The sequence below is a fragment of the Cervus canadensis genome, chromosome 10, assembly GCF_019320065.1.
Source record: "Cervus canadensis isolate Bull #8, Minnesota chromosome 10, ASM1932006v1, whole genome shotgun sequence".
Taxonomy (NCBI): Eukaryota; Metazoa; Chordata; class Mammalia; order Artiodactyla; family Cervidae; genus Cervus; species Cervus canadensis.
Window position 1 is genome coordinate 35924737 of NC_057395.1, and position 25459 is coordinate 35950195.

The 25459-nt window shown below is 45.1% G+C and overlaps 1 long non-coding RNA gene across 1 annotated transcript in view; it reads left to right on the forward strand.

Moving 5' to 3' along the window:
• LOC122448176 overlaps positions 1-25459 on the forward strand; it is a 163143-nt gene that overhangs the window by 134373 nt on the left and 3311 nt on the right. The window contains exons 3-4 of the long non-coding RNA XR_006271533.1: positions 6607-6701; positions 24997-25152. This is a non-coding gene — a long non-coding RNA (uncharacterized LOC122448176). The remainder of the gene's footprint in view (positions 1-6606; positions 6702-24996; positions 25153-25459) is intronic.

A 25459-nucleotide genomic window follows, 5' to 3' on the forward strand; every position in this document is an offset into this window, starting at 1 on the left:
GATGTACATTATGTTACTAAACAGGGCTGTCTTGGGATCAAACTGTGAGAGGCATGTGTTCACACTTCTACCTGCACTGCTCGCTTCTGGGCCTTTTTCCTTACAAGCATCACACCCAGTTCCCCCATCACACCCTGGCTGCCCAGGGCCCACTTGGAATTCCCTCCCTGAGTAGTTTGCTTCCCTGAATTCCCAAGTCAGTCCATTCCTTGTCTCCATCCTTCATCCCTCAGCGTAGAGATCACAGCGGGGAGGAATGAGGATTACTAAATGGACTCTCACTCAGGTTTGTATATATGTCCAGAGTTAGCTCTCTTAATCGTAACCTTTCAAGAGACACTTATTTTAAATGAGATGCTTTTTTACTCCAAGGAGTGACTTTCTAATGGAATTTCGTATCAGCTAGCTAGATCTTTAGGCATGGGATTGAGAGGGTGTCTTTAGAAACAAATCTCCACATTTAGTGCCCAAATCTCCAAAGTGGTCTCAAAAATGTTGTCATTTACATGGAATTTTGGGCAGGAGAAGTTTCTTTCTATATAATTATGTTTATATCTGTTTCTATGTAACTGCTACAAACTCTGCACAGGAAACAATGGAATCAAACATGCACATTTTTTTACATTGGATACACTGGGTCTTTCATTGCTATGGGTGGGATTTTTCTAGATGCAGCAAGCAAGGGCTACTCTTGGTTGCAGTGGGCAGGCTTCTCGTTGTGGTAGCTTCTCTTGTTGCAGAGCATGGGCTCTAGGCATGCAAGCTCAGTAGTTGTGACTCATAGGCCTAGTTGCCTCTCGCCATGTGGGATCCTCCCAGACCGGGGATTGAACCCATATCCCCTGCATTGGCAGGCGGTTTCTTAACCTTTGGTCCACCAGGGGAGTCCAGACTTCTTTTTTAAACACACAAATCATTAGGTTCAGATGATTTGTGTTTTCTTTTTAAAAAATATTGATTTAATTTATTTATGTGCTGGGTCATTTTTGCTCCACTCAGGCATTCTCTAGTTTTGGAGAGTGGAGGCTTCTCTAGTTGGGGTGTACAGGCTTCTCATTGTGGTGGCTCCTCTTATGGTGGAGCACAGGCTCTAGGCATGAGGGTCAGTAGTTGTTGCACATGGACTCAGTTACCCTGAGGCATGTGGGATCTTCCCGGACCAGGGATTGAACTGGTGTCCCTTGCAGTCCGAAGTGGATTCTTAACCACTGGACCACCAGGAAAGCCTATCTGGACTTTTTTTAGTATATGAAACTGATACACTGATTGAAGGCTGATGCCACACCTGTTACATTGTTTCAGATGCTGCTAGTGCCTGAAGTTCAAGTTGGTAGGTAGTTCCAGTAATTTAGCTCAATATACTTGTCAATGACCTAGAGGATGAAGTGAAGGATAGTGTGAAAGAATCTGCTGATGACTCAAAAGTGTTTAGCTTGGTAAGAGCCAAGGAGGATCTTAAGATGGTTCTAATAAACTGGATGACTGAGCAAACGCAAAGACTGATGACATTTTACAGAGAAGGTCAAAAGGTAGTAGATATTGAAACAAATAATTTAAGCTCCACATAATTTAAGTTGTACACACTGATGGACTTAGAATTTATGTTAGTTTCAAAGGAAAAAAGACTTTCTGTAGGAATCAAATTAATAAAAACAATTTCCATAAAGCTATCTAATCTGCAATGGTCCAGAAAAGGCCAAAGAGTCTAGAAGTATACCCAGAAAATGCAGGGGGAAATACAAGAAAACGTGCAGTGGACGGGACAGGGTGCCGGCCTAGCAAGTTCTCTTCTGCTAATTTGGTCCTAATGTTTTCCTCCAGTTGTCTCCAGCCCTAGGAAATGAATCAAGATCTGTCTCAACCAACCAAAGTATGATTCCCTGGACCAGCATCAGTGGGATGACCTGGCAACTTATTAGAAATGCAAATTTACTAGGCTCCATTCTGAATATAGTAAATCAGAAACTTTGGTGCAGGAACACAGCAATTTGTATTTTAATAAGGCCCCCAGGAGATTCCAATTCACGCTGAAGTTTGAGCACCACTGGTCTAAACCAGTTATGATAATCCCATTCCACTTTGCCAATGATTATATTAAGGATAAGAGTGAACTCCCTTTAGGCCAATGAGATACAAGTAAAAGTCTGCTGGGGGATTCTAAGCAATATATTTCCTGAAAAGAGGAAAGACCTTTCAGCCTTTGGCCTTAGTTCTGTGAGGATGTGATGTCTGGAGCTGCAGCATCCATCTTGTGGTTATGAGGAGGCACAGTTGAGGACTGCAGGGCAAAATATATTGTTTATGCCATTGAATTGGTCAACCTTCCCACAACTCTATATCCAGGATGTCTTCCTGTGTGAGAAAGTAAACCTCACTTTTGGTCAGAAATGCTATTCCTTGCATCTGAAACCATCCCTCAAAAGCAAATCCCTTTCTTCTCCACTATGGTACAGAGGAAGAAAACCTGAGAGAGTAAAATTTCACAAATAGTGAGAAACAAAACAAAACACAGATCTCAGACCTCTCACCTGAATAGGTGATAGCTATATTCCCTAATCTTTAGTTAATATGCTGTATATTTGTTTTTATTCAGCTCAAGAGAAAAAAAAAATATTTTTGGCCCCTTGGCATGCAGAGATCTTAGTTCTCTGAACAGAGACTGAAATTGTGCCCCTGCAGTGGAAGCACAGAGTCTTAACCACTGGACCACCATGTGTATACACCATGTGTATTCCCTTATCTTAAAGCAAGTGTATTATTGAACCTCTCTGCTCTTATGTATTGTATTAATGTAACAAATACTTACTTTCCTCACAGTTTTTGTAAAGTATCTTTAGTAATGAGCTATGTACAAACATAAAAAACCCCTCTGGCAGTCAGCACACCATCCATCCAGTTCAGGGCTGTATGACCAAAAACTACATTGGGAAAAAAGTTTGAAGGTGTGATCGTATTGATCTCAACTTTGAAAAGTTAAAGCCACACACAGTGCACTTTCCTTTCCCCAAATCCCACTATGAATGACCATTTGTGAATCAACTCAACTCTCCACATTGTTATTCATATTATGAATTAAGAGATCATGCAGTAGAGGTAAACCTCAACCTTAGAATCACTTTCATGAGAAATAAAATGCCAAGATAGATGCATGGATGGAAACCTACACAGAGAGGAAGCAAAAGGTATTTTTTGTGGATTGTGTCTTCATATCCTGGCAACACACATTGTGTGGGTCTGTCAACAAAGCCACAAGAAAGAGGGCAGAGAGTGGAAGAATCAGCCTGATGAATGCATCTTTTTCTGTGCACCATCCAGCTTAACTTTCGACAAACTTTTTACAATGAAGCCCCTCCAATAACTAACTGCAAACACAGATGGGGTTGTCAGCATGCCCTATAGGTCAGGAAGCTTGGGCTTTGCAGGACTGACAGCAGGAATTGGTCCAAAATCAACTGTTCTCCGCTGAGAATTCTCTGTCAGCTGTTGAAGAAGGCTGGCTCTTTGAGGGCTGAATTCAGTCCTCAAAGAGTGCAGAGAGAAGGGAAGACCTCTCGGAGACAAAAAGCAGACTCCACAGGATTTTAGGGCTTAAGACCAATACCTTCCCCTGCACTCGGAGGCATGAAAGAAGCCAGCACATCTGGAGCCCAGATGTTCCAAGCGAGTTTCCCTCTGAGCAGAGGCTGTCCCAGTCCACCCTGGAGCAAGTCACCAAAGAAGGTGGCCTTGCCCCACCGTGGAAAGTGGAAGAGCACTCCTGGTTGCAGTCTTTATCCAGGCTGGAGCCTTGAGTTCAAGGTTTCTGTGCCTCTATTTCCTCTCCTTGGAAGGCAAGGCTATTCTGGTCTCCTGGTAGAGTGAGGATAAAGCAGGACAAAGGATGGGAAGAGCAATGATTGGCTGGTTATATATATATAAATCCCCCTGGGGGAAACCCTGTTAAGGACCCAGACAAACCTATTTCCCAGACTCCTTTGCAGCTAGGTGGGGGTCATGTGACTCAGTCCTGGCCAATGGGTTGGAGGCAGAAGAGACATGCATCACTTCCATGCTAAGCCCAGAAAACCCACCTCAGCCATCTCCACCATCCTGCTGTCCTGTCTCCTGGTCACATGCAGAGGATCCAATAGATGACCCCAAAGCCAGAGAGAATGGGGGAACCCCAGTGGATAGAGCTCAGATTCCTGATCAACTTCGTAGAAGCCTGCCTTCCTAAGTGTCTCAGATTGTGATGGAATGAAAAACAAAACTCTGATTGTGCTAAACCAGCTCAGATTTGTTGCTGCACCAAACATTATTTATCCGACATAAATGCAGGTTCTGAACGTATCCTAGAGAAAGCAACTGAGAGGGTGACGGAACCTGGGATGGGGGAGGGGAGGCAGAGGCAGCAGATACATTTAGAGGGATGCTCGCGATGTCTAGGTGGCATGTGGTCTCCCACTCACCTAATGATCCTCCCTTATTAAAGCTTTTATGCTCTGGATGAACCTCTGCGAGGCTGCCCCGTTACCTCTCGCCTCCAGCCGGCTGTCAGGGTCTATACAGATAGCCAAGGAGTTATATTAAACAGACTTCAGAGAGTTCAGGGTCTGAAAGAAATTAGCCTAGGCAAATCGCCACCAAGTAAGTTTGTCTTTTTTTGAAAATAACATTGGCAAACAAACACAAGCCACACTGTTTCTCAAAACCTGTATCTTCACTGCCATTGAATTCATCCACGGTTGATTGTTGACAAGTGGAGGGAGGATCAGAGAATGTACGTCAGGTTAATATCAATTTTATTTGGCTTAGTAGTTAACCTGCAAGATTTTTTTGTATATGAGCTCTACAGAGTTCTTATTCCAGAGATTGCAATCATTTTAGATAAATACTTTCATGCAAAAGATTCTGCCAGTTATTTTTTAACGCATGAATAACCTGATCTGAACAAATTCATTTCTGATGATCAGATACTACCTCACTTTTGGGGGGGTGTTTCTATTGTGACAAAATACACATAGCACAAATTTACCACTTTAATAATTTTTAAGAGTACAATTCCATGGCATTAATTATATTCACAGCGTTGTAAGCCATTATCACTATATATTTCCCAAACTTTTTCATCATCCCAAACAGAACCTCTCAAAACAATTAAATAATAATTTCCTCTTCCTTCTTCTTTCAGCCCTTCGTAAGCTCTAATCTATTTGCTGTCTCTAAGAATTTTCCTGTTCTAGATATTTCATGTAAGTGGAATTACAAAATATGTGTCCTATTGTGTCTTATTTTACATAGCCTAATATTTTCAAGGTCTGTCCATGTTGTACCATGCACCAAAGCATTCTTTTTTATGGCTGCATAATATTCCATCATAGGCATATATATTGTTTACTCATTCATTTGCTGAAGGTCATTAGGTTTCTTCTGCCTTTTGGCTACATTTGTGAGTAATGCTTCTATGAACATGGCTGTGTAAGTATCTTTTCCAGTTTCTACTTTTCAATTATTTTGGGGTATATACTGAAGAGTGGAATTGCAAGGTCATACAGTAATTCTACACTTTGCTTTTTGAGAAACTACCAGTTTCCCATGGTGAATCTGCAAAATTAAAAAACCCAGATTAAAGGGAAAGTGTAGAATAAGGCTCTCATTATCCATGGGGATGCCTGAGTGATGAGAGTGCCAGCTGGCCCTGGAGCCCTCATTAGCACAGAGCATGTATCTCTCAGGTCAGTGCTCTGTGCGCAATCACATTAAAGCCTTCATACCTGAGTGACGCCTAGATACAGAGGTAAATTGCCAAGAAGCTGATAAAGCTGAGAGCCCCTCACTTGCAGTGGCTCCTTCCACAGTGCTGGGAAGGGCCCTTACAACGTGGTCATTTTAAAAAATTTTGCTAACAGTAAGATATTTGAACTCAAGTCAGTTAAGACCACTGACTCCTTTCACTCCAACTTCCCCTTGTATTGGGTGGTGTTGGATGCCCATGGGCATTTGGAGGAGGTTGGTGATTTACTCTGGAAGCCACCGAAAGAAAAGAATCCCAGTTTTTCAGTCAAGTAAGTCTCCAAATAACTATTGAATGACACTGCAGGAAGCTAGGCTGAGAGCTTAATGTGGTTGAGACCTGGTTCCTGCCCCCTAGGAGCTTCAAACCTTGCCTGGGGTGGGAGGGGAAGCAACACTTAAACACACAGTAATATTTACAATAAAAGTCAGAACATGCAAAATGCCATCACAAGCCCTGACGGGTCCAAAGGAGGGAGGGATGACATGGAAACAGGAGTCAGGAAAGCATTTGTGAGTAGGGTCCATTTGGAGTGGGCCTGGAGGGGAACGTTTCCCCCAGCAGAGAGTGGACTAGTGGGAATCAAGGTGTGAAAGGCAGGAGAGCCCAGGCTCTAAAGACATGAAACTGGAAAGGAAATTTGGGACCACATTTTAGAGCAGGGGTCAGCCAATATTTTCTATAAAGAGACAAATGATATTTTAGGTTTTCCAAGCCATGTAGGGTCTGTCACAATGACTCAGCTCTGCCACCATAGCATCAACACAGCTATAAACAGTATGTAAATGAATGGGAGTGACTAGGTGCCAATAAAACTTTATTTACACAAATAGCCAGCAGGCCAAAGCACCCAACTAAGGAAACTTGAGACCATGAGAAGCCACTGGAAGTCTGTGAACAGGAGAATGACATTGTAACATGACAAAAGGTATGTTTTTGGAAAAGAAATCTGGCTATAGAATAATACTTGAATTGGAGGATGTGAAATTGAGCATGGAAATAACTGTTGAGGCTGTTAAAGTGTTTGGGGACAGAGACCAGAAATTTTAGGTCATTTAGAGCAGAAAGAAAAGGCTGGTTTGATGGGGCATGGGGTCTTATTGGGGGAGAGAGAAATAGCTGGGTTAAAAGGGGGACTGGGGGACTGGGATTTAGAGGCTGCAGAGAAAGTTTGTGAGTGATGGGATGAAGGGATTGGGGTTTGGATGTGTTCCTGGTTGGCTGCCACCATGGCTCAGTGGTAAAGAATCCACCTGCAACGCAAGAGACACAGGTTCAATCCCTGGATGAGGAAGATCCCCTGGAGGAGGAAATGGCAACCCACTCCAGTATTCTTGCCTGGAAAACCCCATGGACAGAGGAGCCTGGAGGCCTACGGTCCATGGGGTCACAAAGAAGGAGAGTGACTGAGCATGCCTGCCTGCACATGCCCCGGGAAGCCGTCTGCCTTTGGGTGGAGTGGTGGGCAGCTCATGTCAGGTGGTTGAGGCTCCTTTATGCTGCCCAAGGCCACGTGGAACACGGTTGCTGTGGGCTCCATCCCGTCTAACCGCCAGGGCTCCCAGCAGACAACACCTGACTCTCTGTGAGTCTGGCCAAGCCTGGGCTCCAGGCAAGCGCCGCCCGGGATCCCTGAGCCCTGAGATGTCTCGGAGGACAGCCAAGGACAGCCAGGGCAACCCCATCAGAGGCAGGTGGAGGCCGTGCCAAGTGACCCTGGCAGCTGCGTGGGTGGGCCAGATTGCTTTCTAATTATATTGTGCTCAGACAAGACAAAATCGTGTCTCTTAAAAAGCATGTATGTGGAGTCGGGGTGCATCCAGAGAAGGTCAGGCCTCCTGGAAATCGGGAGCAGCCAGTCAGGTTACAGAATTCATTTGCATCCCGGGGACTCCGTGTGTGACCCAGTGGCCCATCGGGGACGCATTCTGGAGGAGCAAATGCATTTAAATGGAGCGGGTGATTCTGAAAGAAAATGTGCCATTTCACTGAGAATATCTCATCATTTCTCCCTGGAACTTAATATAATACCCTCCTGGAAAAATCATCTAAAGATTGGGTTTTTGCCCGTGTCCTATAGCAAACCCTCTCCCTGCTGCTCTGCGTGCTGAGACAATTTAGTTGAAAAGGAGCCACCTTAGAATTTGCCACATTTCTGTTTGACAAAGAGGCAGTTTACTCACTGGTTACATGCTTTCTTGCTGAGATGTGAACATTAGGTTGGCAGATATTGAAAACGCTATTTTGATACTTAACGCACTTTCTTGGGAATTTATTTTAGAAGCAGAGTAATAAGAGAAATCCTCCTAGCTTAGAAATATAAATATGATGCTACCACTTGGGGTTATTTATTTCCAAGGCAATCAATGAGGAAGCGTTAGGAAATATATTCAGAGTGATTTCAAACCTGATTCCAGTCAAGTGAGTAATCTTTCCATTTTCTTTCCATATGTTACATGATTTAAAAGAAAGAAAAAAGATGAAATGGTAAAGAATTAAAAGGCACTCTGGAACTAAGACCATAAATATGAATATAAGATTGTCCATTTTTTTAAGGAATGAAATGGCTTTAATTATGCTGAAACAAATGTTGATAGTGAAGCTAAATACTGTTAAGCAAAATGATTTTGTACATATATATGCATTCTTTTTATATTCGTTTCCATTATGGTTTATCACAGGATATTGAATATAATTTCCTGTGCTATACAGAAGGACCTTGTTGTTTATCCATCCTATATATATTAGCTTACATCTGCTAACCCCCTCACTCTATCCCTCCTCCACCCCCACCCCCTCGGCAACCACAAGCCTGTTTTCTACGTCTGTGATTCTGTTTCTGTTTTATAGATAAGTTCCTTTGTGTCATATTTTCGATCCCACATATAAGTGACATCACATGGTATTTGTCTTTCTGACTGATGTCCCTTAGTATGATCATCTCTAGGCCCACCCATATTGCTGCAAATGGCATTATTTTATTCTTTCTATTCCATTTATACATTTATACAATTCCATTGTATATATACCACATCTTTATCCATTCATCTACTGATGGACATTTAGGTTGCTTCCATGTAAATAAATTATAAATAAAATACTTACTAAAATAGGCTATTGTAAATAGAACAGGCACAATATTTTGAATACAGCTGGTGGTTCCAGGACTTTGGGAAACTCTTGCAGTTTTTTTCCAAGCTGAAGGGTCAACCAGCTGGGATCCGTCTCTTCAGCATGGCCGCAGGTCTAGATCAAGTCCATCCCCAGTCGTTTCAATACTTGAATTTCCATTGTACTTACACACCATGGGCTCTGCCTGTATTTGTTGGCAAAAGCGTTCAGAAATGATTATGAAAAGGGGCTACACGTGGGTCCTTTATGTTTGCTTCACACTAGGGCCATCAAGGAGAACAGACTTGTGGAGGTGCTCGCCTGGTTAAGTCAGGCACAGAGACAGAAATCACAGGGCAGAGAAACCCTCTTTCTGATAAGATCCTCTGCCTGGACTATGTTAAAGGTTATTTCGGCTAGGGTGGCGGAGGAACTTGGTGGAATGGGTCAGATGGGTGGATCAAGAGTAGATGCTACCTAGAGACCCAGGTTGGTCATGGGCCTGTGGATACCTGCCCTTGAAGGTATCCATCAGGAGCAAAGGTTTGGAAACCAATGGCCATGTCCTTGTGTCTATAACCAGCTACATGGGACTGGATCTCCTGATTGAGTCAGCTCCTTTGGGCTCTGCTGTACGTGGGATGACCAGCAAACTTCAGGGTGAACTGGACACAAATCCAGTTTTGTGTGCTATTGACCTTGGAATGGAGACAGGCACCTTCCCATCCATGGAGCATCCTTGCCTGCAGGCCTGCTCTGCCGATGATAGACTCATCCACTGATAAGCCAGGCAAGGGGTAGCCTAGGTGATGCTGTCCTCATTTTCCTCCCTGTCCCTTTGGTGCCCTCCTAGATGGCGGCGATAGTGGTTTGGTCGCTAAGTCGTGTCCGACTCTTGCAACCCCATGGACAGCAGCCCGCCAGGTTCCTCTGTCGATGGGATTTCCTCTTGTTTTTTCTGGGACCCAAGGACCCTCCTGCTCTTGGCCACTCCTTGCCCCTCCCCACCATCAATTGCCTACAAAGCTTAACCTCAGACAAGAATCTGCACATCATTATAATCTTCGTGGGATGTTTTCCATCTTCTCCTCTTGGCAGAGTCCTTGGTTCAGATGGTAGAATTAAAAATTTTGTTTCCCATTTGAGGGTTTCAGGCAGCAAACTGGCAGAGGAGGACGTATAAGGAACATGTCTGCATGCAGATGGCAGCTCAGCTTTGGCCCCACTGTATCCACACCCTGGGCATACACACTTGGCAATATTTGGAGACATGAGACCACAAGATAGAAATACACTTATTCTTAGAAAAGACATTTGGATGTGAAAAGCCAGTTCATCTGTGCAGATTTGGGTGAATTACATGGCTGGAACCACAGCACGTGACGTTCAGTAACTGAAGACAAACGGAGATAATTCCAAAGTCACTCTCAGCAGAGACGAGGTATCTGTTGCACTGTGGATCGCAGACACCTCCACATGCACTCTGCCTCGTTCCCTTCCAGTTCTGCTTCAACCTACTTTCCCAGCCCCAGTCGACACCGCGCTCGAGGCTGTAGCCTGAGAAAGGAAGTGACCCTCTGAGATGAGAGGGTTTCCCTGGTGACATCCATCCAGCTGGCCACAGTGGGGGCTCGTCTGGGGCCCACACAGTCAGGCCATTGGAATGTGCCAAGATCAGCAATGATAAGGTCTTTGCACAGAATTCCTTCATCACGAGAGGCAAGCAGGCTGGACCGAGATAGATCTGAACCCAGCCCTCGCTTCTAACATCTTCAGCCAATGGAACGGAACTACACTCAGAGAATAGTCTGACTGAAGACACAGAGGAGAGAGAAAAAGAAAGGATAAATCAAGATCATGGCTGAAAAACTTCAGATACATTTGCAAATCATACCGAAGCAGCTATATCAGCTAAAAGGTCAAAGCATCTTATAGATAAAGTCCCAGTGGCTTTGGTGCTGGAAAGTGACTCCTGCCAGAAAGCTCCACTCAGATCTACAGAATGATGGCTTTTATCCGTTTAGCCCTACACACTCCCAAACTTTAGCGTCATTATCTTCTAATTGGTCTTGATGCCAAGCTCAGGGGCCTAATGAAATCAGCAAACGCAACTCTGAATGGAAAGAAAATCAACTTGTGTTAAAGCAACTCTGAATGGAAAGAAGAAAACCAACTTGTGTTTGGCATTTGATAAAATACCTGTCCTGGAGAAGATTCTTGAGAGCCCCTTGGACAGCAAGGAGATCAAACCAGTCAATCCTAAAGGAAATTAAACCTGAATATTCATTGGAAGGACAGATGCTGAAGCTCCAATACTTCGGCCACCTGATGCAAAGAGCCAATTCATTGGAAAAGATCCTGATGCTGGGAAAGATTGAAGGCAGGAGGAGATAGGGAAGACAGAGGATGGGATGGTTGGATGGCATCACCAACTCAATGGACATGAATATGAGCAATCTCCGGTAGATAGTGAAAGACAGGGAAGCCTGGCATGCTGCAGTCTACAGGGACACAAAAAGTTGTACACAACTTGGCAACTGAACAACAGTGATTGGATATGGAGCTCCAGACCTGGTATTGCTGGATTTTTCCCACAATGGATGGCTCTGCAGCTGGGAGGGAGAAATTCCCATCTGATACCCATGGGGGCTCCCTGGGTTCCTCCAAAACAGTCAGAGAAGGTCTGAATATACTGACCTTGGAGAAGTGACTCTCCACCTCCATCTCAAACTGTCCTCTACTTGATTAGCTTCAAGAAACACATGCTTACCAAAGATTAGGCCAGGCATCAAGGCTGTAGCTAGACAGAATACCTACACTTTCTAGAGCAGAGGTCCCCTACTTATTTGGCACCAGGGACCAGTTTCATGGAAGTCAATTTTTCCATGGACCAGAAGAGGAGTGGTGGTTTCAGGATGCTTCAAGCACATTACATTTATTGTGCACTATATCTCTATGATTATTATATTGTGATATATAATGAAATAATTATACAACCCACCATAATGCAGAGTCAGGAGGAGCCCTGAGCTTGTTTTCCTGGAACTAGATGGTCCCATCAGGGGGTGATGGGAGACAGTGACAGTAGGGTTTGCACTCCATGAGAATCTAGGGCCACCACTGATCTGACAGGAGTTGGAGCTCAGGAGGTAATGTGAGTGTTGGGAAGCAGCTGTAAATACAGATGAGGCTTCAGTCGCTTGCCCACCACTTGCTTCCTGCTGTGTAGCCTGGTTCCTAACAGGTCGTGGGTCAGTACCAGTCTGTGACCTGGGAATTGGGGACCCCCAGTCTAGAGAGTAAATACTGTGTTATGATAAATGCTTCATTATAGTGTAATGTTCTTGTGGATGAATGCACAGAACAGGGGTACCCAGGGGCACACAGCAGAGAGAACTAATGCTTGTCAAGGGTTGAAGATAGCAGGGGCTTATAAACTAAGAGAAGCCAAGTTCCCTTAAAAAGTGGGACAGTCATCTTGAAAACTATGAACGGATCCATTTTTGAGAGGCATTGCAGGATCAGTATTAGGAACATGGGTTTTGAAATCTGGATGAGTCTGACTTTGTCACTTGTTGACTGATGGATTTCAAAGCAGCTAAAGTCCTTCTACCTCCCTTTCCAATGTGACTTTGCAGCTCCTCCAGTTGAGAAGTAAAAGAGTCTGTTTCTTTACTCCTTGCCTCTGATTTTGCCATGTCATTTTCTGTGACACAAGCAGAAGCTTGAGCATTGGGGCTGTCCTCTCTTTGGGTTCCTGGGACCACCACAGGCATGTCCCAGCAGCCTGTTGTTGGATCAGAGACTATGAGATGCGGCAGAGCACTCGGATTTTTTTGTGAGCCCAGTAAGACTCACGGTAGAACCTCCCAGCTCAGTCCACCCAGTGGCTTGCCCACAGACTTCTGAGCTGAATAAATGATTGCTGCTGGTTAAAGGAGTTGGCACAACAACAACAACAAGAGAGACATATGCTTGTCCTACCTTTGGAAGGAGAAATATTGGATGGGGCTGGAGAAGTGGGAAAAGATGTCTGCTCATTTAGGGAGACAGGCTGGGCTTTTAGTTATTATTACTGAGGGCAGGGTAATGGCTCCTCTGACTGGGGGACCACCCTGGCTGCCCAGAGATGCTTGCCAATACTCCTCGACCATTTCCGTTGTCACATGGACCCTCCACCAACTTGTGCTACAAGCTAATCGTCCTGACTTTATATTCGCAGTCTCCCTACTGGTGTTCTGGACCACTTGTGTATCGGACACACTCCGTGTGTTCATTAAACAAAACAATAGCAACAAAAATACAGCTTGCCTCTCTTAAAACTCTGCTGTACCAAATAGGGAGGAGTTGAAGCTTAGACTTTAGCTTTCACAGCAGATGTTTTTGCATTCATTTCCACCCCCCCCAGGGAGGAGAGGAAATGCAAATTGTTCATTTGAGCAATTTCTATCCCTTTTGGATGGCCCCATCCTCTTTTTCTGTGAAATGTGCATCGCTCCTCAACCAAATTGTATGGGATCATCTTTCCGAAGGGAGAAAACCTAGTTTGCATGCTTCAAATTAGAGAACTGCATTAAAGCGTGTGGAAATCAGAGATGCACTCCACCCTGGTCCCAGCCAACTCGGGCCCTCAGGGAGGATGCTGCCTGATGCTTAGTGGTTCCGACGTCCCAAAGAGGTGGCAGGAGCTCTAATGACACGTCTAAAGGATGTATAGCTCATTATGCAATGTTTTGAAATTGTCCGTGGAGCATCTTTCTTAGGCAGGTGTATTAGGGATGAAACTTTCAAAGCCTCCCTCTCCACACAGACTGTGTTCAGGCCAAATCTCTGGTATCAAGAAAGCAGAAGGAATGTGAATTAAGTTTTCCTTTTTCATCACAAAACCACCTTCTGCAGCCCATCGGCTGGCGCTCGCTTCCTCAGCCAGTTCAGTTTCCCTGGAACTCTGAGGCCAGCAGAAAACCCCGGAAACTGAAACCAAGAAACCTCCAGAGTTCCCAGAGGAAATCGGACCACCCGAACCTTTCTAAAAACGGGTTATCACTGACCAAATTACAAGTCAGGATGAGGGGCTCTGGGGCATGCACTTTTCTGAGGTTTCAGAATATTTTCACTGGACTGAGAATGTTTGGACTCAGGCTTTTGATTTTCTGGATCAGGAAAAATATCTGGTGCCATTTCCCCCTCAGGAGAACAGAGCCAAGGGACCAGGACTATCCCGAGGGCTCCAGGGCAGGCAGAACCCTGCTCCCCACCCGGTGCCAGCCGCTCCTGACGCTCCATCCTGGGATGCTCACTCTGCAGCTGCTCCCTGGACAGCCACATCGCTGTCATTTACTGCCAGGCTGGCCTTCCAGAAGCCCAATCCCATGGATTTTTGATGACAGGGATTTTCAGTGTTTAGCTAGTAAAGTTGCACTGTTTTTCTCCAGTGGATAAAAAAAGTCCTGACTTCCTTTGTCTCTAATTAAAGACAGATGGGCAGAGGATGACTCGCTCCTTCATTTTTTCCCTCCGTGTGAGCGTGTGGCTGAAGGCAATCCACTTTGCCTGTCACCAATTTGTTGGGCAGTTTTAAACAGGTCACCGATCTCTCTGCAACATGAGAGAGACACACTTCTCTATTGGGTGTCCCGGGCTCCTTCCCTGTCGGGTGGTATTTAGCACCTGTAAAAGTGCTCTGGAAGCAAAACCCTGGGTTGTCAAAACGCCCATTCATCATTATAAGCAAATTTATTCCCTAACAGTTGAGGTCTTTAGAACTAGCTGGAGTAAGTGCAAAAAAAAAAAAAAAAAACAAAAAAAAAACCTCTTTGAAATAAAAGGGAGAAGGATGGAGCAAAAGTCTGGTCCACACAGTGAGTTAACGACACCCTGGGATTGCAGGTTTTTTCCTACTTGAGAAGCTTTAACTCTGCAGGTGCAGAAGCACGAGGAGAGCAAAGACCGTCCCAGACCACCAAAAGGCAAACTATTTGCCGCCACTTTGTGCCTTTTCCCCCCTGAAATAGGCATCAGCACAAGTCACCATTCGTGTGCAGCAGGCGTAGCTCGTGCCTGAGTGATCCTTCCAAATGAATCAGTGTTTAATTAACATCTCCAGGCAAGAATACTGGAGTGGGTTGCCACGCCCTTCTCCAGGGGATGTTCCCGACCTGGGGATCGAACCCGCGTCTCTTATGTCTCCTGCATAGGCAGATGGGTTCTTGACTACTAGCTCCCCCTGGGAAGTCCTATATCTCCATAAACCTGGTGGTGGGCGGGGGGGGGGCGTGGGCAGGGAGAGCAGGCGGAATTAAGTGCATTGGGCCTTCCCTGGCAGTCCAGTGTTTAAAACTTGACCTTCCATTGCAGGGGATGAGGATTTGATCCCTAGTCAGGGAGCTGAGATCCCACATGCCTTGTGGCCAAAAAAAAAAAAAAAACATAAAACAGAAGCAATATTATAACAAATTCAATAAATATTTTAAAAAATGGTCCACATTTTTAAAAAAAGCTTTAAGAAATAAGAAAGTGCATTACCTAAGATATTACAAATAAAAAATGAGAAGTAAAAGGGGAGAGCCCAGAGGGATGGGATGGAGAGGGAGGCGGGAGAGGGGTTCGGGATGGGGAACACATGTAAATCCATGGCTGATTCATGTCAATTTATGGCAAAAAACCACTACAATATTGTAAAGTAATTAGCCTCCAACTAATAAAAATAAATGGAAAAAAAAATGTATGTGTCCCAAAATGTTGACGATATCTGCCTTAGGTATTTTGGTAACAATCCTTGTCAGAGTCTGAAAAATGAGCCATCCCCATCTGTGTGACTCACCAGAAACATGCTCAAAGCTTCTCATGTTTAATACACTTGGAAGAGAGTTCACCCACCTGCTAACAGAAGCCCCCAGAAGAGGGTCCCTGGGGAGGACGGAGGGGTGACCATGTTGCTCTATCTTCCTCAAATGGCTTTTTGCTTTTCTCTTCCGGAAAGAATTCAGAAGCAAAGAGGAAGTGTCTTTTTTGTCCTAGAACACAAGGAATCAGGACTGAAACCTATCATAATTCCAGTCCCTTGGACTCGTGCCCCCGCCCCCGAATGAAACCATGCCAGCCATCAGGACCTGCTCCACTGCTTCAAGGGAAGAGGGAAGAGAAGCTGGAAGAGCGGGATCAGAAAAGTGCCTCCTGCTTCATCACACTGAGCCTGATCAGGTTCTTTGCAAATCACCACCAAGAAGTCACTGCTCTGGAAAGTGCTGCTCTGCCATCACTCATGTCCATAAACCTGGGACGAGTGTAGCTTTATCAGGGTTCATCTGGTGCTTATCACAGCCTTGCTGATGGCCGTACATACTCAGAAGACCCTCAAAACCAAGAGCTGGCCACCCCCATGAGAACCGCCCCAAATCCCAGTTTCCACCAAAGGAGATTAAAGCAAAGAGCTGTTTTTAGGGACTGTGTGTGTGTTTGTGCACGCTTTTGTTTTTTTAAACTGTTCAAAGAGTCCGTAGGAGGATTTTTGCTCGCAGCTCTGGCCCTCCAGACAGCCCAGGGCCCTCCACCACATCCTGCCTCTCCACTTCCTCCCCCTCTTTCCCAGCTCCAAGCCAAGCTGGGAAGTCTCTCACGACCCTGAGGCTTGGCGGGAGGAAGCCTGAACTTGATACAGCTGCCTTTCCTGGGGCCTGTGAAGCACATTGATCCCTGGGTCTGGGCTGCCTTGCGTGCCTATTTTTAGCCTCGTGCTGTAGGCCTTTCTGAGGGCTCAGGGCATGTCTCCATTTGGGCTGGGCCACGCCAGGGAGGGGTCCCCGTGTGCTGCTGGGGCTGTTGGACACCTGAACAGGGATTCACGAAGCAGTTAATGTGGTTTGTTTCAACGTCAAAAGGAAGAGGAATACTCACCCTTCACCAGCTCCCTCCCTGTCTCCCAAGAACAAAGGTCTGAGTTGCCTCTTCCAGCCCAGCAGCAGGCCCTGGAGGGTAGTTGCGGATGCTTGATTCTGGTCACCCTGCTGAGGCAGAGGGGCCGGAATGTCCCACTCAGGACATTCACAGAACAATCAGGTCAGGCTTGGGTGGGGACCTGCCTCCCCAGCCTGTCTATCCTAGTCCTCTGTGTCAGGCAAGCCACCCTCCTCCCCACCACATGCCCTGGTCTCCAGCCTTGGCACCCACTGCTTCTGCAGAGCTGAGCTCGCTTGTCTGCTCTGCGTCCTCAAGACCTGGGGCAGACCCCACCACAGCCTCCATCACCTAGGAATGGTTGATGTGTGGCTGTCACCCCCACCCGACAGGGTGCCTTGAGGGTGGCCATGTCTGCTCACTTTATCTGCATGTGTGCCCGGTGGTCCATGCCTGAAGGGAGAGTGTGTGGCCATGAGGAAGGAGGTGTGGTTTGGGGCCAGCATATGACCCCACATAACAGGTTCAGTGAAAGCCGGGCAAATGAACCGACAGATGACATGCTCCAAAAGGACATGGTGACTGAAGGTCAAGAACCAGCAAATTGCCACAGTTAGAAAACATACACCAGCTCACTCTGGTTTTATTTGTACTTTTCCAGATGATTAGTTTAAGTAAGACTTTCTGAATTGACTCCATTCATTCATTTAGGAAAACCAGGAACCCCTGGTGGCTCAGACGGTGAAGAGTCCGCCTGCAGTGAGGGAGACCCGGGTTCAATCCCTGTGTCGGGAAGATCCCCTGGAGAAGGAAATGGCAACCCACTCCAGTATTCTTACCTGGAGAATCCAGGATGGAGGAGCCTGGCAGGCTACAGTCCATGGGGTCACAAAGAGTCAAACACAACTGAGCGACTTCACTTTCACTTTCCTCCATTTAGGAAACTTATGGCACCTAGACCCAGGTTGGTTGGGCCAACTGTTACATGAGTGAACTTAAAAGATCATTGTAGGGACTTCCCTGGTGGTCTGGTGGTTAAGAATCTGCCTGCCAATGCAGGGGATGCCAGTTCAATCCCTGGGCCAAGGGATATATATATTTTCTTTTTCATAGTCTTTTCCATGATGGTTTATCATAGGAAGTTGAATATAGCTTCCTGTCCTACACAGTAGGACTTTGTTGTGTATCTGTTCTATGTATAATAGTTTGCACCTGCTGATTCCAAAACTCTCTGCTGTGGTCCCTGCTTAGCGACCACAAGTCTGTTCTCTGTGTCTGTGAGTCTGTTTCTATTTCATAGGTAAGTTTGTCATATTTTAGAGCCCATGTGTAAGTGATGTCATGATATTTGTCTTTCTCTGTCTAACTTTCTTCACTCAGTATGATAATCTCTAGGCCCATGTATGTTCTGCAAATGGTGTTATTTCATTCTTTTCATGGCTGAGTAATATTCCATTATATATATGTACCACATCTTATTTATCCGTTCATCTGCCAGTGAAGCTGGTTTCCACGTCTTACCTACTGTGAACAGTGCTGCTGTGAACCTAGGGGTACATGTATCTTTGAATTATAGTTTTGTCTGGATATATATGCCTTGGAGTGGGATTTCTGGATCATATGGCAACTCTGGATTTCCCAGGTAGCTCAGTGGTAAAGAATCTGCCCGACAATAAATCTTCCTGAAAATACAGGAGCTGCAGGAGGATTCGGGTTTGGTCCCTGGGTGAGGAAGATCCCCTGGAGGAGGAGGCTTGACCCCACTCCAATATTCTTGCCTGGAGAATTCCATGGGCAGAGGAGCCTGGTGGGCTACAGGCCATGGGGTTGCAAAGAGTCAGACACGACTAAGTGACTGAGCATGCATGGTAGCTCTAGTTTTGGTTAGAGACCACACATCTTCATACTTAGGACAGTTCTTCTCACATCAAGACCTAAAATGATACTTGTTGACTGACTGAATGAATGAATAAATGTGTGAAAAAAATGAACAAACACTCCCAGTGACCATAAGAATTATTGATGGTGCCAAGAAACATAGGGAAAGATTGGAGTTTCCTACAATAGATTTTAGCCCCCATTGTAAGTTAAGTCTTCTGGTTACCCACTCAGAACAACAGCTAAATGTGATAGCATTAACGTGTACTTTATAGACTCGTGCGGTTAGGCACTATATGGTATTACTGGGCAAAACGAGGATTTGTATGAACATCGCAGAAGAGAGCACACAACGAAAGAAGGTTCTCCACCTAACTCACAATTAATTATATCATCTGAGGCTTCATTCTGGCTTTGAAAACAATGGGAACCATAATTACATGTCTAAAGCCCAAAATGGAAGCCCACAAGTGTTTGACAAGGGGAACATAAGGATGATGGAGTGCTTTACCCATCAGCTTGACCACAGAGCAGCCCTGGTGAGTCACGCTTTCAGGCCGCAGTAGGATTTCTCATTACCCTCCATTCTTTTCAGCGAGTATATTGAGCTCGTGGCTACTTGATGGATGCGACTCTGTTTGTGAATTCAGGCTGGCCTGCTGTCTTCCTGGACCTGACCCGTATATAGAATAGCCATGCAAATTAGCATGGGCCTCAGGCCAGGAAAAATTAATCCAGGCTTCAGTGCAATCAAGTAAAAGGTGTCAAAGGGCAACAAAGAGGGGGATGTGCCTGGGGCCAGGGATGCTAACTTTTACAGGTTTCTCTGCTCACCACCTGGTGATTGTGTTTTTTAGTTTTTTTAAATTTTGTGACTAGCAAACTGGCAAAAATATAACAGAAGCTGGTGGAAGTCTTTCTAAATCTTGTGATGGAAGTTCATGTTGAAAGTGCAATTAAGGCATTCAGAGAGGGCTTCCCCGGCATCAGGTCTAAGTGGGCCTCCAGGCCGGCTGCCTCGCCTCCATCTCAGCACCCAGCCATGCCTGGACAGCGCTCTCCACACTGGGCTGTTTCATTCACTTGGTTTATGATGTTTGTCCGTCCCCCTCCCCACCCCCCACCCCCGCTTGGATTGAGGTCCCGGAGGCTGAGAATCACGTCTGTCTTGCCTGCCTCTGATTCCCAGCAAGTGGCACAGGTGCTGCAGGATCACAGGAGATGCTGGCGATGTCCCCCAGTCTTCCTCTAATGACAGCAGGCTCCAGGGTCAGCCAGGTCCACAGTTCACCTCATACCTGACCTTCACTGAACCCCCTGCTGGCCAGAAACTCTTGTGTCCTGCTTGGGTCCAGGGTGTCTTGAACACTCACTAAGTTTTCTTTTAGCCATGCCGGCAAGATGCTAAGTGAAACACCACCCAGAGAAAATAAGACAGAATTCGAACAGCACAGGCAAACTAGAGAAGGAATTGCAGGGGCTGGGGCGAAGAGGGGTCTGGATCCAGGGAGTAGATGGTCAATAGAGAGCCAGGTCCCAGGCCAGGGTCCCAGAGGGGCTGGAGGTGGAGGGCAGGAATCAGCCTAGACCAAGCATGTGGTGATGGAGACCTGGGCACAGTGGTACCCACTTCACAGGATTCCACTTCGAAGCCGGCTGCAGGGGCAGAGCCCATAGTAAGAGCTGTGACTGGTATCTAATGAACTCTCAGTCCATGTGCAGGGTCTCCTCCTGGTGGGAGTAACTGACCCAGGTCGGGGACAGGTAATCGTCAGAGCTTAGCGGTCAGAGCAGGGAGGATTTGATGGCTGGGATGGTATTATCCCGATAGAACCAGCAATGTCCCACGTCTCTGTCAGTCAGTCCCCCTCCCATGAGGTTTGATCGTGTATGTGGTATCACCAAGGAACAATGGCAGAGTGACAACCAAAGCACCCTGTTACCTCCTGGTGCCCGCAACAGTGCGCTCGCTCACTAGTTGAGCTGGGTCAGAACCAGTGGTCTCAACCAGTGGTCCCCAACCTTCTTGGCACCAGGGACCAGTTTCGTGGAAGACAGTTTTTCCACGGATTGAGGGAGAGGGTGGTGGTGGTTTCGAGATGACTCAAGCTCATTACAGTTATTGTGCGTGTGCATGCCCAGTAGCTTAATCATGTCCAATACTTTGCGACCCTATGGACTGTAGCCCACCGGGCTCCTCTGTCCCTGGAGCTTTTCAGACAAGAACACTGCAGTGGGTTGCCATTTCCTCTTCTGGGGGATCTTCCCGACCCAGGGATCAAACCTGCATCTCCTTGCATTAGCAGGCGAATTCTTTACCACTGAGCCACTGGAAAGCCCACATTTATATTATTATGTGCACTTTATTTCTATCACAATTACATCAGCTCCATCTCAGATCATCAGGCATTAGATCTCAGAGGTTGGGGACCCCTGGTCTAGATCAAAGGCCCCACAACACAAAGACCTCCTCCCCCACAAAAATATGTAAACGATAGAATTAGCAAATTAAGAATGTCTGTAGGAAGAGTGTGGGCACATGAAGGCAGCTGAGTCCTGGATGAGGTGATCAGAGGGGCTGCTGCCTGCGGTCACGCCCTTGGATGATGGCAGCCTCTGAGTGTCACCATCCTTCAAACATCTCTTCCTTGGAGAAGAAGGATGTCCCACAAGGAAGCAGCCTGGCCAGGACACAGATGAACAGGCAGAAGCATGAAGCCATGGAAGGGAAACCATCTGCCCCTATAGCAGTTGTAGTAATAATAATGATGATGATGATGATAAATATTTAGATCTTATTTTGCAGAGTGCAATGAAATGTACTGTTTAACCTTTACAGCGATCATGTTGGTAGCTGTCCTTTGCCTTGAGATAAGCAGATTGCTTTAGTGATTTATCCAAGACCGTAAACATAGGAAGTAGCAGAGACAGAACTCAATACCAAGAGGGCAGAGCCCACCAGCTTTCTGTCCACAACAGAAAGCTGAATTAATCCCTCTGGGGAATATGATTTAGATATAAGACAGGCCTGACACTGCACCAGTCATCCCAGCCAAGCCCTCTTCTTCCATCACTGGTCCTTCTAGGCATCTTCTGCTGACTCCCAGGAGAGGAAATTTTCTCTCTGGCTCTACCTTTCCAATTATACATAATGTAAACTCTTTCTGGGAATTCCCTGGTGGCCCAGTGGTTAAGAATCCACTGCAACTATTGAGCCCAGGCACTCCAGAGCACAGGAGCGACAGCTAGACAGCGTAAGTCCCGCAACTACTGAAGCCCACATGCCACAACTAGGGAATCTGTGCACTGTAACAAAAGATCCTGCACGACGAAATAAAGATTCTACATGCCGCAACCAAGACCTGACACCACCAAATAAGTAAATATTTTTAAAAAATAAAATGTTTCCAATAATCAGTTAATTCTTAAATGCGCATCACTAGTACAGGATTTATGGCAATCAGGTCAGTTCAGTCGCTCAGTCGTGTCCGACTTTTTGTGACCCCATGAATCGTAGCATGCCAGGCCTCCCTGTCCATCACCAACTCCCAGAGTTTACTCAAACTCATGTTCATCGAGTCAGTGATGCCATCCAGCCATCTCATCCTCTGTCGTCCCCTTCTCCTCCTGCCCCCAATCCCTCCCAGCATCAGGGTCTTTTCCAATGAGTCAACTCTTCACATGAGGTGGCCAAAGTATTGGAGTTTCAGCTTCAGCATCAGTCCTTCCAATGAATACCCAGGACTGATCTCCTTTAGGATGGAAAGGCAAAATGATAGGATACTGAAAGAGGAACTCCCTAGGTCGGTGGGTGCCCAATATGCTACTGAAGATCAGTGGAGAAATAACTCCAGAAAGAATGAAGGGATGGAGCCAAAGCAAAAACAATACCCAGTTGTGGATGTGACTGGTGATAGAAGCAAGGTCCAATGCTGTAAAGAGCAATATTGCATAGGAACCTGGAATGTTAGGTCCATGAATCAAGGCAAATTGGAAGTGGTCAAACAGGAGATGGCAAGAGTGAATGTCGACATTCTAGGAATCAGCGAACTAAAACAGACTGGAATGGGTGAATTTAACTCAGATGACCATTATATCTACTACTGTAGGCAGGAATCCCTTAGAAAAAATGGAGTAGCCATCATGGTCAACAAGAGTCCAAAATGCAGTACTTGGATGCAATCTCAAAAATGACAGAATGATCTCTGTTCATTTCCAAGGCAAACCATTCAATATCACGGTAATCCAAGCCTATGCCCCAACCAGTAACTCTGAAGAAGCTGAAGTTGAATGATTCTATGAAGACCTACAAGACCTTTTAGAACTAACACCCAAAAAAGATGTCCTTTTCATTATAGGGGACTGGAATGCAAAAGTAGGAAGTCAAGAAACACACGGAGTAACTGGCAAATTTGGCCTTGGAGTACAGAATGAAACAGGGCAAAGGCCAATAGAGTTCTGCCAAGAGAACTCACTGGTCATAGCAAATACCCTCTTCCAACAACAGAAGAGAAGACTCTACACATGGACATCACCAGATGGTCAACACCGAAATCAGACTGATTATCTTCTTTGCAGCCAAAGATGGAGAAGCTCTATACAGTCAGCAAAAACAAGACCGGGAGCTGACTGTGGCTCAGATCATGAACTCCTTATTGCCAAATTTATTGCAAGAGGAACCATCTAAATATATGGGTAACGTTGTAAATAAAACAGTACATCTAGGTGCCAGGATACATAGAGCAATGAAATGGACCTTGGAATATGGTTACTTATTGCAACAAAAAGATATCATTTCAAATTACTCAGTGGAAACATGGATTATATAAATGATGATAGAATAAATGATTAGGTAAGGGAAAACTCAACTGAATCTTTACCTTAGTCTTTACCATCAACATACAGATGCCTCAAAAATTTAAGTATAAAAGTACAAAGCCATGAATGTACTGGATAAAAGCTATGACTATTTTTATAATCTTGGGATGGGGAAGGGACTTTTCCATCCCAAGATTATATTGATACAGTACATAATTTTAAATCTCATGTAGCAGAAAATTACAAGTAACACAGAGAAATAATGAACTGGAAAAAATATTTGCAAACTGTGTAACAGACTGAGAGTTAATATATTTACTATACACAGAGCTCCTACAAATCAAAAAAAGGAAACACATAGCCCAATAAAAATGGGAAAGGAAACACAAAAGCTTTTCTAAGGTACAAAAGGGTATGTTTTATTTACTTATTTACTTTAAATTGGAGTATAATTGCTTTACAACGTTGTTGTACAGATTCTGTTGTACAGATTCTTCTGTACAACAAAGTGAACCAGCTAGACGTATACATATATCCCCTCCCACCCAGCCCAGCCCCACGCCTCTAGGCCATCACAGAGCACCGAGCTGAGCTCCCTGTGCTATACAGCAGCTTCCCACTAGCATCTGTTTTACACATGGCAGTGTATATATGCCAATGCTAGTTTCAACTCGCCCCACCCTCTCCTTCCCCGTCTGTGTCCATGAACCTATCTGCAGGGCAGACGTAGAGAACACATAAGCTTTTAAACAAAGAAGAAATATCAAACATGAAAATAATACGCTCAACCCTTAATAATAAGCATCGTTACACAAGTAACTATAGCGTTATTTCTGTGTGTGTGTGTGTTTACCTATCAAATACAAAGAATAAAGAGACTCAGAGAGTGTTGCTAGCATGCTATAGAATGGGTTTTCACATGCACTGGTTGTTGGCATAAAAAATGGCATAATTTCTGGAGGAAAGTTTAGTAATATACACCCAAATTTAAAATATACATACTTACTCTTAGCCCAAGAATTCCAAGTCAAAGTATTCATTTATTTTACTGTGGTAAAAGAAATATATTATAAAATTCACCATTGTAACCACTTTAAAATGTACAGAAGCATTAAGTACATTCACATTGTTGGGCCACCATTACCATCATCCACCTGCAGAACTTTTTTCTCTTCTCCTATTGACACCCTTCACCTATTAAACAACTGTGTTCTTTCTGTCTCTAGCAATTTGACCACTCAAAGAATTAATCTTAACAAGAAAATCGCATTAAGAGCTACATATATATGCACAAAAGATGTAGTCATTCAAAAAACATTTCTTGAGGACCTACTCAAAGTATGCTAGGTAATAAATGAGATAGACCAGGTTACCTGACTTATGCACAAGTCATGATCAAGAGGAGGTAGACCATGAACAAGTGCATAAAGAATAGAGCATTAAGTTGCCATTAAGTTTGAAGAAAATAAACAGGGACTTCCCTGGTGTTGCAGCAGTTAAGGATCTGCCTTGTAATACAGGGGACGCCGGTTTGATTCCTGGTCCAGGAATTAAGACCCCACATGCCGCAGAACAACTAAACCCACTTGAGCCCTCTGGAGCCTATATGCTACAAGAGAGTCTCTGTGCCACAATGAAAGATCCAGAATGCCGCAGCTAAGACCTGATGCAGCCAGGTAAATAAATACTTAAAAAAAGAAAATAAACAGATTTAATCATATGTGGCAGTGATTTGCAGGGATGCTTGGGGGGGGGGGCAGTAAGAAAAAAGTTCTCTCAAGCACTATTTATAAGAACCAACAAATTAGAGCATCCAAGCAACATCTCTGTGAAGGTGGAGAATCCATTTGGCCAGATGTCATTATGTGCCAGTTTATTACTGACCGCAAGAGACTTTCTCAGAACTAACTCCCTTAATTCAGGGTTTTCTTCTGTATTTTCCTGGAGGGCAAGAGTTTCCAACATTTGGGGGTAGAAAATAAT